Source organism: Vicugna pacos, chromosome 4 (genome assembly GCF_048564905.1).
Source record: "Vicugna pacos chromosome 4, VicPac4, whole genome shotgun sequence".
Lineage (NCBI taxonomy): Eukaryota > Metazoa > Chordata > Mammalia > Artiodactyla > Camelidae > Vicugna > Vicugna pacos.
In genome coordinates this window covers 16,784,235-16,801,405 of record NC_132990.1, presented here as the reverse complement: position 1 = coordinate 16,801,405, position 17,171 = coordinate 16,784,235, and the positions used below count along the sequence as shown (strand labels likewise).

Here is a 17,171-nt window from a genome sequence, read left to right as displayed (position 1 = left end):
CCTATTCCTTTTATAAGATCACATTTATTACTAAAAATTTTCCCCCATGGCTACAAAGATGATATTAAACATATTAAAAAAAACCTAGTATGGCTTGGAAAGTGACCAGTCAACATAGATGGCTGGTGCAGGGAAGAGTCCCGAAGCCCCCTAGACTGCCAGAGATTGCTTATTTAGTAGCATTGTTCTCAGAACTGACGGATTCCCGGAGGGAAGCTGGTTCTCAGGACCTCATGACAGTCCCTATTTCCCAACTTACATTAAGTCTTTTAACACTTTAATAGGCAGTTACACTGGTGCAGACCAACTGAGTATCAGCAATGACTAGTTAAACAAATAATAACAAGACAAAACTCTGATCTTAGGAACAAATGTTTTGCTCTAGAATTTCCATCAGAAAAAAATGTGGAAAAGTATGTGCATTGTGTAAAAATACATATTTAGTCTCTCACATAGAGACTGGTGATAGCAGTATTAAGAATACAATGAAGCTAAAAAGATGGTTAGTGGTTTTAGCTACATAACCCCAGTTCTCTCAGAGCTGAAAAAAATCTGTACTGAATACCAAATACTAGAAATTTGAAAATAAGTTAATCTTTGTTGGTTTCTTATACTGCATTTTGAAAGATAGCATATGTAAGATGTTCAATAAACAAACTTTAGAAAATGAACAGAATTTGGTCTTTTAAAAATAAATTTCTTATTTTGGGAATAAGTCAGCGTACTGTTTTACTGGTTCAACAAATGTCTGGTCATTTTTGTCATGGTACTCCCTGATGATCGAAGAGTATAGCCTGAAGTTTCAGTTGAGATTGTTGCTAACCACAGGGGAAGAGGGAAGAGAGAGGGAGAATATTTGAGAGGACTGCAGAGAAATGCACTGAGGAAAGTTTATGAAGCTAACTCATACGGTCAGACAGATGAGCATAATTAACAAGCCATGCCAGAAACTGAGTAGGTGTAATTCCTTAAACAACATAATTAAAAAGTTCTATATCATTGGTAATATCCTAAAAACCTTTATTTTTTTTCTGATGTACCATTAGAAATATCCTTAAAAACATACTTGATTATTTAGCTTTGAAACTACAGGAACCATATCAATAAAGAAAAGACAAAAACCACATGATCATCTCAACAGACGGAGAATAAGCATTTGACAAAATCCAACATCCATTCATGATAAAAACTCTCAAAGTGGGTATAGAGGGAACATATCTCAACATAATAAAAGCTATTTGTGACAAACCCACAGCCAACATTATACTCAATGATGAAAAGCTGAAAGCTTTGCTGCTAAAATCTGGGACAAGATAAGTATGCCCACTTTCACCACTTCTATTCAACACCATATTGAAAATCCTATCCACAGCAATCAGACAAGAAAAATAAATAAAACATATCAAAATTCTAAGGAAAGAGGTAAAATTATCATTATATGCAATTGAAATGATATTCTATATAAAAGACTACACAAAAACTATTAGAACTGATAAATTCATCAATGTAGCAGGATACAAGTTTAACATACAGAACTGTGTTGCATTTCTTTACACTAACAATGAAATATCAGAAAGAGAAAGTAAAAAAAAAAATCTTTTAAAAAATCACATTAAAAAATACCTAGGAATAAAACTGACCAAGGATGTGAAAGACATACACTGAGAATTACAAAACACTGACAAATGAAGCTGAAGATGATTCAAAGAAACAAAGATATCCCATGTTCATGTATTGGAAAAATTAATATTGTTAAAATGGTCATACTATTCAAAGCAATCTACAGATTTAATATAATCCCTATCAAATTACCCATGACATTTTTCCATTAAACTACAACAAATAATCTTAAAATTTATATGGAACCACGAAAGACCCAGAATTGCCAAAGCAATCTTGAAAAAGAACAAAGCTGGAGGCATAACCTTCCCAGACTTCAGGTAATACTATAAAGCCACAGTAATTAAAACAGCATAGTATTGTCACAAAAACAGATATACAGATCAATGCAACAGAATAGAGAGCCTGAAATAAACCCACACATCTATGGTCAATTAATCTTTGATAAAGGAGGCAAGAATATACAGTGGAGAAAAGACAGTCTCTTTGGAAAGTCGTGTTGGGAAAGCTGGACAGTTCCATGTAAATCAATGAAGTTAGAACACTCTGTCACACCATACACAAAAATAAACTCAAAATGACTTAAAGACCTGAATATAAGATATCACCATAAAACCCCTAGAAGAAAACATAGGCAAAACATTCTCTGACATAAAGCATAGAAATGCTATCTAAGGTCAGTGTCCCAAGGCAAAAATGATCAAAGCAAAAATAAACAAATGGGATCTAATCAAACTTACAAGCTTTTGCTCAGCAAAGGGAACTATAAACAGAACCAAAGGCAACCTATAGAATGGGAGAAAATATTTACAAATGATACAACTGTCAATGGCTTAATTTCCAAAATATACAAACAGCTCATACAGTTCAACATCAGAAAACTAAAAAGCCAATGAGAAAATGGGCAGAAGATAAAAATAGACATTTCTCCAAATAAGACATACAAAGGGCCAATAGGCACATGAAAAGATGCTCAACATTGTTAATTATTAGAGAAATGGAAATCAAAACTACAATAAGGTATCTCCTCATATTAGTCAGAATGACCATTATCAAGAAATCTAGAAGTAATAAATGCTAGAGAGGATGTGGAGAAAAGGGAACCCTCCTACACTGCTAGTGGCAATGTGAATTAGTAGAGCCACTGTGGAGAGCAGTATAGTGATTCCTTAAAAAACTAAAAATACAGTTACTATGTTTTCCAGCATCCCCACTCATGGGCATATATCCAGAAAAGACGAAAACCCTAATTTGAAAAGATACAGGCACTCCAGTTTTCATAATGCAAATAGCAGCACTATTTACAATAGCCAAAACATGGAAGCAACATAAGTGTCCAACAACAGATAAACAGAAAAGATGTGGTGTGTATGTGTGTGTATATAAAGCTGTGGTGAAGAGAGGGATATATTAGGAGTTTGGGATTAAAAGAGTCACAGCACTATACATAAAATAGGTAACAAGGACCTACTGCATTGCACAAGGAACTATATTCAATATCTTATAATAAGCTATAATGGAAAACAATCTGAAAAATAATACATATATGTGTACAACTGAATCACTTTGCTGAACACCTAAAACTAACAATATTGTAAATCAACTACACTTCAATTAAAAAAAAAACAAAGTTTAAAAAAAACCTAAAAACAGGTAAAATTAACTTTAAATATCTTTAAATAAAATAATAATAAAAATGATATTTGTACTTCAGAGATTCTCATGTAATAAAATAATAACCCAACAATAAATATTTCTCTTATAGGACTTTGATGATAAATGGACATTTCAGGCTGCCTAAGGGAATACAATTAAAGATTGTTTCCTCTATGTCTTGCTATCTCCAATTTAACACAAAAACCCCCACTGAGACATAACAGTTAATTCTGTGTCAGGCATTCTGTTAACTGACTTTTAAATTTTGCCCCAAGTCATTCATTTTAACCTTTGAAATACACACACACACACATTTTTTTGATAGAGTGAATCTTACATTGTCACTGCTGGTATTTCTGACATCATAGCCAAAGAATTTTGGTTTGCCATGGTTTTAACAGAGAAAATCATCTTGGACACTACATACCTAGGCAGGCCTAATCGGGGGCTGAAGATAATTAAAGTCAGTGGTTGCTTAAAGTGATAGACTGAATGAACTATTTATTATTGCCTTTTTACAACCTCTATTCTGGGCAACTTAGCAGTTCCTTCCACAAAAATACAAACTGTACTTCATTGATCTTTGAGCTCAGCCGAGACATGCTTTGGTCAAAAGAACTTGGGCGTAAGTGATGGTGTGCTGATTCCAAACCGAGGCATTGAGAGATCTTGTCTGTTTCCAGTCGGCCTCCTGGCCTCCTGGTTATTGCCATGAAAACAGCTTCCTCTGGTTGGTTGCTCTCCCTCCATCCTGGGCCCCAGACTAACAGCCTAGAAGCAGAGCCACTAGAGTAGGCCTGGCTAGCCTCACAGCCTGCAGAAGAGCTGTGCAGCCAAACACAGTCTGGCTGAGCTGCCCCAGCACACTTGGATAGGAAAGAAATTAACACTCATTGTTAAACAACCCGAAAAGTTTTCAGTTGTTTGTTACTTGACAAAATTTGTCAGGAGCTGACTGATCTGATACACAGGAAGTGACCTTTAGGTAAGGAGCTCATTATAACTCAAGTGGTGGTACTCCAAATTACCTCACTTTCTTCCTAGTACAGTCCTCCCAGAGTTGCCCTGTGCTCAAATCATGAAAATGTAAAACGTCTTAAGGAGCTAGAATAGCATCAGTAAAGGTAACCTATGGTTCAATACACTAAAGAAATTTAAAATGGCACTTAAAAAAATTCTTTAGTTTTAATCTAGATTTAATACTAAGTTAACCAAATATGTAATAAATAGCTCATTTAACTGATCTGTATCACCATATTTTTAAGCTAACAAAAACACTATCACCTTATTTTAAAAAGAAATGTCCAGATTTAAGGACCACAAAGAGGGCCACTAGAGTCCAGCAATTACAGAGGACTCCCTAGTTTAGTCTTGATTTTGATCTAATCAAAATAAAAATACATTTTCTTGGGAGAGTCCATTAGTAGGGAACAAGTTTAGTAGAAGTTTTTCACTCTAAATGTTACATGTGTGTAGTTTACTACAAATAATGTAATGATGCACATAACTCAAGCACAAGCCCTGCTTATGAGAACTACGCACATCTCCTTTGGGTCTAAATACCTCAGAGTCCTTTCATATTCTATTTGGAATTAGAGAAACTGTAGCTTTATATATTACATGAAGATGTAGAAACGGCTCTCTCTTCTCTAAGAATGGAAATAATGCAAGCTGCCAAAAAATGCTTTGTATCTTAGTGAAAGTTTCTAAAGAAGAAAAACAGAGCTCTCAAATTTCTTCACTGTAGAAGAAGGTTAATGCAGTTCCAGACAGAGGTCAATGCATTGATCAGTGTAGCTTCAAACAAGGAGGCAGGTCTTTTCACAGTGTTTATAGTATGTCTCAAAATTATCAAAACATTGTTTTACTGTGGGTTTTTTGTTGTTGTTCATTAAGCAAAAATTAATATTTGAAAAAACTCCTGGAAAATCAGTAATTGTTGCTAAAATACTGATGTTTTTATCATGTGTAGCCCTATCAGATATATTTATTTAAATTGCACCTAAGAACTCTGTTTTATAGTATCATATAAAATACTTTCATTTTATATCATACTATATAAAAATGAAGGATTATGAATACAATGAGTTAGAATTAAAACTTAATAGAAATTGAAGACCACATGGGAAAGGCAAGAACATTTTCCTTCCCTTTTTCCCATTCCCTGGAAAGTCTATCTTTTAGTAAATACCAGAATATAACAATTCTGCTTTCTCAGAACACAGGAAATGAAGGAACAAAACAAACTCTTATCACTATTTCACATTATTGACCGATACCCTTGAATCAAATGCCGAAGTCTTTCTTTTTTGAGATTATTTGATTTTGCCCAACCCTTACTATCTCTGCTTCACTAACCACTCATTCATTTATTCATTCTACAAATATTTATTGAACACCTACTGTTTTCTAGGCACTGGATCTGAATCAGTTTACAGAAAAGACATGGATGGCTTCAGCCCTTTCAGAGTTTACAGTCCAATAAAGGAGACATAAGCTAACATATGGAGATAAATCATTTCAAATAGCAATTAATGCAATGAAGGCAAAGAAACTGGGTGCTCCGAAAGAGAATAAAACTTAATTTAGATTGGGTGGTTAATCTAGGAAGAACTGACATTTAAGCTGAGACCTGATGAAAGCGAAAGGATTGGCCTTTGAATGAAGACATCTCTAGGCAGTAAAGAAGGTTCCTGCAAAGTCTCTCAATTGAGGAGACACTAGGGCTATCTCCCTGAAATTGTGGAGCGATTCCCTCTGTCTCTTCATTTCATTCTTAGGTCATGGCACCCAGTATTTTTATTCTCTCTGAATGTGTATGTTCTGTTTCCAAAGCTGTCTGAGGGCAGGGAACTAGTTCAGAACCATTCATATCACCCATGATAAACTACCCTGCCTTCTGGGCTCACAAATTTAAATGCCTCCAGGGTTTGGACTGGAGGAAAACTGATGAGAAACATTCATTTCATTCTTAATCCACAGTAAGGGATTTTTTTTTTTTTGTCTTCTAACTGAATCAGTCAGGTCTAATTAAGGAAAACAAGTCATTTTATATATTCTGAGTCTAATACGGCTCTTTGAGCCTCACACTGCGGTCTTCCCCAAACACCTATCTCTTACTCTCTCCGGCACCTTTTCCCTTCTATCTTCTAAATCTCACTGATGCCTCTTATTAATAGATCAGAATCTGAGTATACAAGAAAGTGGATTCTGGGAAGTGTAGTTTTTAGTATCTCTTCTGCAATGCGACTTGCCAACTCAACATCCATATTTACCCTTTTAGACATACTTAACCTTTCAAATGACAACAAAAACAACATCCTTCTTCTATGTAGCATGATGCAACTATTTCTGTTCCTTGATCAACTGATGACTTGCCCCACTTCTTCCCAAAAGGTCAGGATGTAAACTCCATTGTGTTCCTGTATCTTTGGGTAATGTTCTCTCTCTAGCACAATTTCCCTTTGTTATCCTGTAACTTAAATATTAAATCTATGGCATTAATCACTGTTAACATTGTTAATACTGTTCATAGTAGATAATATGGGGGGAATGGCTGATATATAAAAAAATACATACATAACAAAACAAGCAAGAAAAATGTTAATACTATTATCTCCATTTCTGCAAGTAGTCACATGGCCATACCTCCTGCCCTCACTGCCCACTCCATGTTTCCTTTGCCCTCAGCTAGCTTGTACCTCAGTTGATTCCTCTTTAGAGTGACCCAAAATGTCATTCCTGAAACATCTGAGGTATTGGTGGTTCTGCCTATAATTAGTTGTAGCCTTTCATTAAATGCTACTATTGGACATGAAGTGCTATAAAGTGTCCTAAGCAGTCTCTGGACTTGCAGACCATTTCCTCCATGCCCTGACGGGTCAATCATTTAAGTCACTAGAGTAATCTACTACTTTGCCTGTGGGTTCAGGGTCAGAAACAACTCAACGGCCAGGTGGCAATCTGGTTTCAATTCAGTGGACAAGTCGTTCTTACTCCTGATGGAAGCACCATTGTTACTAAATCCTCTCAACAAGCAAACTCAAAATTGTGGGGACAAAAAGCAAAAATTTTGTGTGAGTTATTAGGGTCAAAAAGAGAGACGCTACCTTCACTTTCATCTTGTTTCCAGATCACATATTTTGTTTTTGCTTTTGTTTGTGACTATAGGAGAAATGGAACCACGTATGAGAGAGTGAGAGGATACATCTCACTTGTAGCATGTCAGCTCCTCAGGTTGTTATTCAAGAACTGCCATAAATGAGCCTTCCCTACACCATTTACCTGTTTCCACTAGGCTATACTGGTTAAGGTCTGATAGTCAGTGAGTGAATTCCAGGGATGTAAGCACACTGCCTCCCTTATTTTGCTGTTTAATGAGCAGACTGGTCAAAAGTAGTGTTGTATGGGATACTTCGTAAACAAATCAAGAAAATGCTAGCAGAAGTGTTTGAAACAAAGAAGGTGGGGCAAGTCATCAGAATAAGAATCTGTACCAGTGAGGACAGATTGCTGCCATTTCTATGATTGTAGAGATCCAATTAATTATCTTGTCCCCAAGTGGCTGGTTCTATCTTGCCCTGCAAAATAATGCTGTTTCAGGGTTTCTGAAATTGGGTATGCAACTGTGGTGGTAGCTGGAAAATCCCTATAAAGGGGTAATCTGTGTCTGTTGATCCTGTGTATAAACCTCCATTCCTGTCACTATGGTCACAATGTTCATAAATCCAAGGAAAATACATAGAGCTTGTCCTTTTTTTTTTCATCTATTGAAAATCTCATTCAGACAGGATGCCTTTTGGTCAGCATTCTTACAGGATACAGGTATCTCCTTTCATTGCCTCTTTGAGAGGTCGGCTTACATTAAGTCTTCAGCTTAAGTTTTCTAATTGTGTTGTGTCTCTTCCAAATGTTTACCACTGCCCAGAAACTGATTTAGATCTACATTTCTAGCCATATTTTCTCTGATGTACAATGAACAACAGATGCATAGCACAAAACTCTGTCCATTTAAGGGAATTCCATCCCCCTCTACTTTACAATGCCATACCTAAGCAAAGCTTTACTGATTCAATCCTAAAGTGAATGAATAGTGCAGTCATTCACTTTAGGGTTATATTAGCCTATCATTTATGATCATCTATAAACTAGGCTATTTTTTTCCTTTTATATTCAGCTAGTGAAATGGAGCTTCTCATGAGGCCATAAAGCATAGGTCGAGGGAGAGAAGTTAATTTAAAGAAATATATGTCATGGAAGCCTCAGCTGCATGTACATGATGCTTAGATCTTCATGTTCAACTTGAGTCAAGTCACATGTATGTCAATTCCACCTGATGACTGAAAGCTGGTTTGCACACCCCATTTTATGACTTACATCCAGCCACTAAATTTTGAGCAACTCAGGTTGCATGTCTGATTGTCAGGAATTCAGTCCATATATGGGTTTGGTAGCAGGCCAGGAACTAATTCTCAAAAGGAGAATATTTTTCTATGTAAGAAAGCAGGACTTTGCTCCAAAACTCTAGGGGGCTGCCTTGTGCTGTAGTTTTATTAATACTTATCAAATGCTCTATGCAGCATCCATAAACCAGTTCAGACACTATTTGGATCTATTATGTGATATTGCTCAAATGGGAGATATTAACAGCAACCAAGGACTGTTGCAAAGTCTTCTGTTCTGAGACCTCTGTAAACCTGGCCTGAGTTAAAACCATCAAATCACTTTATTCACGCAGATGTCCCTTAATTTACAAAGCCTCAGTTATTCCTACACTTTTGGGGGATCCGTGGTGTTCAAGGAACTTAAATACAATGTATCATACCAACGCAAGTAAACCAAGTGCAAAAATATTTACATAAAGCTGCTGGGGCATAAATTTTACATTGGCATATAAAGTTATTGAACATGTTATCTAAGTCCCAGAATTCCACTCTTTTCTGATAAATGCCCTGATTTTTAAAATAAGAGACCAGATAAGGCTATGAATTCAATTTACATTATAACCCAGGCACTTATGTGATCAAACTTAGGATTTAACTTTCAAAACCTTCAACCCTTCTATTTAGATAAAATAAAAGGTGTTTTTAGGGCAGTCAAATTAGCTCTAGTTCTCTGACTGTGCCATTATCTGAGGCCGATATGTAAGCTTTACAGTACAGTCAGAAAAAAGGCATTCCATGTGATAATTCTACCCTAACGTTCTATTGCCAAAAAAAAAAAGTAAACAAAAAATCAGTCTTTTACAGTCTCTCCTTTCGTAAGCACTTCATTCCAGTAAGCACTTCATTCCAGCAGCTATAGATGATAACTGGTTTTGCTACTGCACACCGTTGACTATCAGAGTTTAATTTTTCCAATACCAATTAGTGATGTCAAATTACTACCTTCACATCTCTGAACCAATCCCAAATTCTTATATTTGAGGTTTAAGATCTCTGGAACTGCTCCAAGTATAAATACATATTAGTCAGAATTCAATTATAAAATATTGTATGGATCCCAATTATAATGACCTTTTATTTTATTATAGAGAAGTAGTCTTACATAATTGAGGGGAGCAAAATCGCAAAAGTCACTGCAAACAATCAAAGCCTGCAGCACAGAAGCAGAAGAAACCATAGAAGGTAGTGGCAGTGACGCCAAATAGAAAGCTGACAACTCAACTCACTCAGTTTTGATAGATGCATGAGTATATAAAATGTTACTGTGATCTAATATCTTAATTGTTAACTGTTATGTCCCAGAAATTCATATTTTCTACTAAATAAGTGCCTATAATGAGAGTAAGATTTAGTTACAGAGTTTTTGAAGAGGAGAGAGGAAAAGAATGGTATTGCACTGAAAGTGGAAGGTCCAGGTAGTGACAGGACCTAAGGACATATGGGTTGAGGTTGCAAATTAGGGCCAGGAGAAGGGTCTTGGCTTGGGCACTTTTCCTTGGGCATGGACATGAATATCTGCCCCGATCTTTTCCCTACTCCCTACCACCACCTTATACTACAGCTGAAGAAGCCTAAATTCATCAGCCTAATGGAATATACTCTGGGAATGCTGAAAACTGAAACAAAACCAACCTCAAATTATTGAAATACAAATTATTGGTCATGTCTGGCACATTCTTAAAGTCTGTCGGAAGATGGGGAGAAGACAGGTAGAGGACAACATTTTGTGTTGACCACAGATGGGATTTAAATATTTCTGATCTCAAAGCAGGGGAACTAGTGTTGTAAAAGTCAGGAGACCAAGACAACAGCTATGGATGGTCTGAGGAGAGAGTTTTCTACAACAAAACCGAATGTTCAGCAAACAAGGTTAGGAAATCTGTTGCTTATTGTCACAAAAAGGCTAAATTTGTGATAAGAGGTACTGAGGGAGGGTGAGGTAACAAAAACTTAACACAGCAAACAAAAAAAGCAAACTAGACTTTTGAGATCAATGAGAAAAAGCAAATTTCTGTCAGGTGATTTATTCATTTATTCTATCACTCAACAAAAAATGATTAAGCATAATGTACAGTGTTCCAAGTGCTGCTCAGTGCCTTTGCAAAGTGAGTACAGAAGTTAACCTGATCCTCAGGCCAGGCGGATGGCCCTTTCTTATTTCCTTCTGCCTATGGGATTCTCTGGACTCAGAGCCATGTGTCAAGAAAAATTTCAACCTGGTAGAATGTGGAGCTATTATGACTAAAACTGTAAAGATAAAAGAAAGAAATATGAATACTCTTAGAGATCCCTCTCTTTCTTCAGTAGACATCCAACTTTGAGATAAGCGCAATGACATTACAAAGCACTGGGACAAAATTTGCCTTACAGTAGGTAGACAAAACATGTGCAAAAAATGGGCCGTGGTTCTTCCTTACTGAAATGTTTACATTCTCTAATTAGGAAATCATCTGCAATGCAGAAAAAAATTGTACGAGTCCTTAAATTCTGTTCATAAGGACTCCATTTCTCTTTGAGCAGTTTCAGTTGGCAGCTTAACTTAAGGTGTTACTCTTGCTTTTAAACTCTCTCTCAAGTTTTTGTTTTTAATAAACTGGACTGCAATTTAAATCATATTCAATAAGAGATAAGTAAATAATTAAACATATTCTTTCAGTGTATAAACTACTTAAAGAGAATACTGTATAACTTTTGAGAAACACACAGATATATACACATATGCCAATCACTTTCAGGCTATGAAAGACTCACATAATGAAAGTTTGCTTCAACTGTCAATACTGTAGTGGCTCACAGAAGTTAAAGAATTGTCTCAAATGTCTAACATCTACATGGAGGAACTAGGAACTAAATGCATGACATTTAGACAAACAGAAAATCAAAAATACAACAATATATAATAAAACAATAATAATTAGTGTTCTATAAATGGCTAATGTTATTATTCCCTCTACTAGTGTTATCACATTAGCAGCTTATTTACTTTAAAGAGATTTTATACAGATGCTCATTTGGAACAATATTGAGAAAATTTCAAAATTATTATGAGTTTAATAAAACTCTGACTTGCATTAAATATTAAATTTATTTTAAACAGTATTCACATTATTTGGTAATTTAACCCTACCCAAAGTGCAAATCTGTGTGGCAATTTAGCTACTATCATTAATGTTTTATGAATTAGCTGTGACTATCTACTTTGCTCAGGAAGGCTCTTATACATCTAATTAGTGCTAATAGCAAGTGCCTTTAAAATGTTCAAACTGAAACAAAAAATATGACAGCAGTTATTCTTATCAGGGAAACGTGCAGACTCTAAGTCGTCTTATTAAAGGAGATAATATAGCAGTCAGTTGAAAGATGCCAAGGAGTCTTCATTTTCATGTGGCATTATTTTTGCGTTCTATATACCTGTGCAAATAAACATCTTCAAAATTCCCATAAGCTTCTGAACGGAGATAATTTGGGAATTTTTAACCCTGAATTGAAAAGAAGGGAATAATAGGAGGGAGGAAGGGAGGGAGGAAGAGGGGAAGGGGGCAAGAAATAGATAGCTAATACCATTAAAAAAAAAAAAAGGTTGATCTGTTCTTCAGCCCTTACAAGAGATTGGTTCATTCATTTATTATTTTTTTTTAGGAAATATTTTATGGGGTGTTACTGTGTTTTAGCCATTGTGCCGAACACTGGGAATAGTTCAATAGAAGATACTGTTCTGCTCTCCAGGAGCTCACAATTAAATGGGCAGAGAGACCTGAACACAGTATGGTCATTGCCAAGATTGCTGTTACAAAAGGTAGTGTCACAGAGGCAGTGCTGGTGTGTCTGCCTATGGAATTCAGAGAAGACTTTATGGAGCAAAGGACACAATAGTTGTCTCTTGCAGGAAGGGGAGGAGTTCATTAAGTCAACAGAAAAACAAACACACACCAGTGTTGCCAGCAGAGAAACAAAATATGCAAAAGCACAGAAACAAGCTGAGTTAAAGAAACTGCAAGATGGTTGCTCTGCTATGGGTGTAGGCTCCATTTAAACAATGGTCAGTTTCTCATTATTACCACTTGGATGGTAGACTGTTTGTTCCTTGAAAGCAAAGTGCTCCTAAGACATGATAGTTTAAATCAAATTCAAGTAAAGTGAAATTCAGATAGCCATCAAGTGGGAAAAAACAACCATATTTCCAGTACTGATATACTGGTATGTTGCCCAGGACTCAGAGTTCAGTGAGTGGCCCAATGATAGGGCAACAGGAGGAAATAAACATGGACAGGTAGAGTCATGTGGCCCCAGAGTGCTTAGCAGGCAATATTTCATGTCATGTTCAGGTAGTGCAAAGCTGGGTCCTGCTTAAGGGCAACAGAGCAGGGTCTGGGCAGACTGTGGAACAGGACTGCACTGCTAGGTGTCTGGAGTGTTGGTCTGTGCCTTAACAGCTGCTTTAAAGGACAAAATCAACATTAGCTTGAACTACATCAAACTGCCAATCTTTGACCTTCTTTTGCTCTAGAAAAATAGCAGTTTCATATGGTTTAGTCTAGTATTTGCTGGGTGCTCGCCCAGGACCTATCAGCCTCCAGAATCCTCTAAATATTCTACCTAATTTAATTTAAAATCAGGCTAACTCTCCCATCTACAGAGAGGAAACCAAAAATCAGAGTGCTGGGGTGACACACCCCCAAGACAGAAAGTTACTAAGTAAATAAATCACAACCTGTCCGATTCCAAAGCTGGAGAAATTTCCAGGGTCTTAATCTGTACATTGAGCAGTTTAAGTAGACAACAGCCACTCTGAAATTAGACAACAAATAGAAGATGGCTCACATCAGGCGAGCTAGCGAAAGGTGACCCAAACCTTGAGTCCACAGGATTTGATTCTTCGTCATTTTCTCAGCATCTGTTGTCTACCATCTACTTGCCTCGTCTTCCTCTTTTCAGCTACCCTCCTTCCCTCACTCCTTCCTGACCTCTGTCTGCCTCTTTCTGCAAATCATGAAGACAACAGGTACAGAAAGGTTGGTGCAGCACAGGTCAGACTATGAAGCAATTAGCTACATTTTGTAGAATCACACTGAAGGTATAGAAGAACATTCTGGCTTTATTTAGTGAAAAATAAAAACTTACAATAAGGAGCAGTTGATCAAATATCTGTCATCTATCCTTCCAGAAAATGTCTGGAATAGTATTTTAATAGTCATCTCTAAGAAGAAAGACATGTCTGCTAATCTGATTACTTTCCTTAGTTTCTACTTTTTTTGATAAGAAATATGTAATACTGTTATTTTCAAATCATATAATTTTATATCCCTATTTCTGAAAACATCTCAGAAATATAGTTGGTTCAAAAGGAGGCATTTTCACAATAACCTCTTCCCATATACTGTTTCTTATTTTAGAGAACTATGCTCCTTTATTAAGTAACACTATTTCAACATGTTTTAATTCTTTCTCAAAAAACATAACAACCAGCTTTTAACTGCTTAAAAAGTCTCTTCCAATTTTGTTTTGTTTTTTTTTTTAAATAATGTTTTTCTCCTTTCCTCTCCCGTTCCTCCTCCATCAGCTAAAATAATTTTTTCTTTGTATAATTCATTTGGCCCCTTGGCCCCTTCCCAAAAGGAGGAGGCTAGATACGGTTTGTAAATCCAGTTAGCACAATCATTTCTGGAGTACAACCATTAGTCCTGCCCTTTCAGGTGTCAGTATCTTTTTTTTAACAGCTATCGATTTTCCCTAAGAAAGTGGAGATAGAGATCAAAATGCATCTAAGAAAATGAAGAAAGCAAGAGAAAAATAAACTGGAAAGAAAAATAGACCTAGAACAGCATTAAAATGGAAAAGGAGATAAAATTCTCAGAATAGACCTTTGAGGAACCTTGAGAGGTCACAGCAACCTAGAATGTCTTTTAGGTAGACAAATATTCTATAGAAGCCACTCCTGCAGTTCGTCTTGGTTCATGTATTGTTGCTGTAATGTCCTAGTCTATCCTTGACCTTAGCATGAAAAAATTTTACTTGAAAAAATACAATCTTATAATGGAACACTTGTCAGGCATCAACCTTCATGCAATTCTCATCACCATATCATTCGGATGGTTTCCATTCAATGATTAACTCATCAATGATTAATAATATAATTTGGTGAATTTGGTGGTTTTTATTCACCAAGGAGAAAATTCTCCCTTTGTTCCTTTAATGATGGAAAGACAGAATGTGGGGAGTCTTATTATTCTGTTCCAGATTCAACCTGTGAGAAAGTTTCCCTCCATAGGTCTGCACTCATCTGACCATCCCATGTTATTAAGTTGATGACTGAGTCACTAAGTTTTATTGTGATCCCTTCTTTCACAGTAGAAAACTCCCCTTCATCAGCCACAACACAGGGAGGATCAGTGTACAGATCCTCTGACTTCTAGTCCTGTGTACTATTCACACATCACCATTGGGCTAATCCTGAAATCTTGCTGCAACTCACTTCTCTACCAAATGAAATAGTGAGTTGTCATTCCTCTCTAGAACAACTGCTTTCTTTTCTGAAGTTAAAAAGAATCTGATCTTACCTATGATTCAATTCTCCTTCACAGACATTTCACAATCAACATCATAATAAAGATTTTTGTAATTTTAAGATACTCTACAAGCTAAAACTCTAAAAAACATACCATTTTAAATTCAGATTCCCAGATTTTCTGAAACTTAGTTATTTTGTTATATTTTAATGTTATATTCATGCCATTATGATTTCATGGAGATTGACATGTTCTCAAAGAATAGACACGTGGTCATTTATTGATTATCTATATAATCCATATGTCATTTTGAAAACAAGTATTTATGACAACTAAATAGCGAATGTAATGCTCTCATTCAGGAAACATTACATGGAGAGATAAATGCCTTTGAAAATTTACTAAAAAGTCCTTGTATTCTTTGCATTTTAGCCTTTATTATTTGAAAGAGTAACCCGTATTGAGTATGCCATAGCATCTGGAAAAATTCATCATGTAGTGTTCAGATCACTATTAACTTCAACATAATACATATTAACCAGCTTTAAAATTCCACAAAAATTCCTATACAAGATAATTCAAGGGAAATGCATGAATTTACAGCTGTACTTATACCTTGAGGCTTTTTAATATCTTATAAATAACAAGTATGAATTGCTTAAATCCCTCAACAGAAATACAACCTTATAATGGTACACTTGTCAAGCATTAGCCTTCATGCAATTCTCATCATCATCTCATTAGGATGGTTTCCATTCATATCAATTATATACTTTTATAATTAATTTATTGCATTGGAAAAAAATTCTTACCCCATTACACTTGTAACTCACAAGCTATTAAAAAAAATTGATGTGGAAGAGGGGGGGCCAAGTATATTTATTCCACCCAACTTTGTCTTCAGAGATTTTGTAACTCCAGTAAGCTTTAAGTATTTTCAATATATGAGGGCATTAAGAGTGGTTCCCCAGTCCCTTTCTTTTTATATTGGACAAATATTCTCTAGCACAGAATAGTAGCTGAGTTCTCCTGGTAAGGTTTTCTGAGATTTCTCCCACAATAGGAAGCATCTGATATATATCCCCCTCTATTTCACACCCAGAGAATTACATAGCTTAAATGACATTCTCAAGGGAGCCATGTCTCATAGAATATGGGTTTATTTACTAGAAGTAATTCTTTACTCATGGGCATCCTGTTAAGGGCACTCTGCAGATAAGAGCCCTTCTGCAAAGCAAATGCTATTTGTTTATTTATCCAGAGATGTGGTTGATGAGATGAGACCCAACCATCTCCTGCTTTTCTTTTTCCTAAGGGTGTCTCTCTGTTAAGAAGAATGAACAGATAGCATGATAGATACCATAACACCTTCCTCCCAGATTATTTAAGCCTTTTTTTCCCCTTTCTGTTTTTGTTGTCCTTATCTCTTTCCCAGAGAAAGTGCTATTCAAAAGTTGCCAGCCATATCTATGCCAAGAACTTCTGTCTACAAGTCCCTTTGGATCCGTTTTCTTTGTTCTTGTGAGAATTATCTGCAAGGTCTCCCTACTTATGAAACTAAAAGGTAAGTAGATAACAATGTTCTGAGTAAAAGACATCAGGAAAACTTTGTTGTTGTTGTTTGTTTGTTTCACTCCTCTTAATATCAATGGGACAACTTAGTAAAGGTACCCTACTTAACTCGAAGAAGAAGGGGAAAAGATCCACCTTTTTTTTTGCAGTAAGAATATCTCTAGTGAAATGAGACAATGTCTAATAGAAGCTGGTATCTTCAAAAAGGTACTTATCATGAGAATACTGAAGATACACATTTTTATTTCAATATGTAGCAGAAATGAGACTTTTCTTTGGACCAAAGTACAGAGCACCGCAGAAGTGCTTGGGAATAATGCACAAGAAGAAAAGGAAAAAAAATGCATTTATACGGTCCCACTCTAATAGAGGT

General features: G+C 35.9%; 1 long non-coding RNA gene across 2 annotated transcripts in view; it reads left to right on the top strand.

The window, feature by feature from the left end:
• The window catches only part of LOC140695822 (uncharacterized), a 37,475-nt gene extending 20,654 nt beyond the window's left edge, over nucleotides 1-16,821 (top strand). For both annotated transcript variants that reach the window (XR_012071647.1, XR_012071646.1), the window contains one exon: nucleotides 16,662-16,821. This is a non-coding gene — a long non-coding RNA (uncharacterized lncRNA). The remainder of the gene's footprint in view (nucleotides 1-16,661) is intronic.
• Nucleotides 16,822-17,171: the final 350 nt, after the last annotated feature.